This window comes from Lupinus angustifolius, unplaced genomic scaffold, assembly GCF_001865875.1.
Source record: "Lupinus angustifolius cultivar Tanjil unplaced genomic scaffold, LupAngTanjil_v1.0 Scaffold_667, whole genome shotgun sequence".
Lineage (NCBI taxonomy): Eukaryota > Viridiplantae > Streptophyta > Magnoliopsida > Fabales > Fabaceae > Lupinus > Lupinus angustifolius.
The window spans coordinates 12,885-14,888 of NW_017727993.1; positions in this window are offsets into that span (position 1 = coordinate 12,885).

The window sequence follows — 2,004 nt, forward strand, 5'->3', positions numbered from 1 at the left end:
TCTGTTTTTTCGGTTACATCAATAGTTACTATAAATAGTATGCTTCTTGTAATCTTCAGCGAATCTTTCTTAATTAATATACATGTTTCTTATAAGTTGAAATCACATTCCTTATCTACTTCATTCCTATTTCTCTGCTGTTGATACTGCACTACATCTTCTTCTCCTTCACAATTCATTTTCATCTTTTCTCCAACCGAATTATCACATTTCGACTTAGGGTTTGACACAAAAAACGAAAAAGCGTTGTACTCTAACCTTATCTTAGGGATTGACACAAAAAACGAAAGACAAGGTTCTATTAAAGCTTGAAGATGACTCAACAATCAACATGCATAGTGCTCATTTGGTCATATCTAGACTAGGATATAAACAGAGTCATTATTCTAAGTAGTCTGGGATGTGTGCCGTAGTAAATGAATATAGGTGAAGTGAACCTAGGTGCAAGTCTCTCAAGCCATCATAATTGTCATATTATATTCATGAGACATATAATCTAGTTTATTGTATGTTCATGCATTAATCATACATGTTATATGTGCATATTAGGCATAATATAATTGCTAAAACAAGTATAGAAGTTATGCATAACATATGAGAAGTTTACCTTTTGAACCATGTACTTGAATATGCTAGTTAATCGATTAACATGGTGACTTCATCGATTAACTCAATCGTTTTCCTGTTAAAGCAGTGTTTCTGTTACAACTAGTTTCTATTTCAATTCTGTTGCACAAGTTAATCGATTAACGGGTTGCCTTAATCGATTAACATGTATGTTTTGTATTATAACCAATTTCTGTTTTAACCATTTAACTGTTGGCAACGAATCCAGCTGTAAAAACTGCCTATTATAAATAGAGGCAACTTCCAGAAAATTGTAGCATTGCATTCCATTGTATAGGACTCGCCCAAATCAAAAGACAACCCTTACATATAACCCCCAACCGAACCCAACCATCCCTAAATCACCTCATCTCCCATTGATCCGAAACCATACACATCACTTTACCCTAAACAGCCACAAATCATCATCTACAATTACAAGCCAAAAACCCTTAACTCAAACCCCTCCAACCCTAAAATTACCTAACCAAACCGAGGCCATAAAACCTCAAACCATACACAAACCCTAGCCTACTTATACAACCCCAAACCGAAGCAAATCAACCCAAAAATTGCCCTAATTTGACAAAACCGAATTCACACATTCACAAAGCCTAATTTCAAGCTAAACGATCCTATAATTCTAAGGCAGCCCCTTGAGGTTGTCATCAAGTGGTCATCAGAGCTACTTTAGCTTGAGCAATGTCAAGTCCAGAAAGGAGTCCTACGGTTTCACCAAGATCAGCCTCACTAACCGTGAGACTTCAAAACATGATGGATGCCCAATTCCAAACTCTTCAACAACAATTGGAGGAGTTGAGGATCCATTATGATAGAAGGCTGGATGAACAAAATCATGGTAATCATAACCATGAAAGAAGAAGAAGGAGGCCTAGGAGAGAGGAGAGGCCGAGACATGAGGATAGGTACAATTATTCAAGTGCCTATAATAGTGAAAGGAGACATGGCAGCCGTGGCCATGATGGAACAAACCGTGGCCATGGAAGGAGACATGGAGAGCACCATGGCAGCCCTGGCCGTGGTCATGCTAGCCCAATTCGTGGACATGGAAGGCAAAGAGAGGGTGCAAATACAAGCCCAAACCGTGAGCATAGAGGAGATTTGGATGGTGTTAAGATCAAAGTCCCTACTTTCTTGGGGATGAGTGATCCAGAGGCATATTTAGCATGGGAATTGAAGATGGAACAAGTCTTCAATTGTCACAACTATTCAGAGGCAAAGAAAGTCAAGGTGGCAGCCCTTGAATTTCAAGAGTATGCAATGGTTTGGTGGGATCAGCACCAAAAAGATAGAGTGAGATGTGGAGATGTAGCCATTGAAACATGGGCTGAAATGAAGAGAGCAATGAGAAGAAGGTTTGTACCTCATTCTTACAAT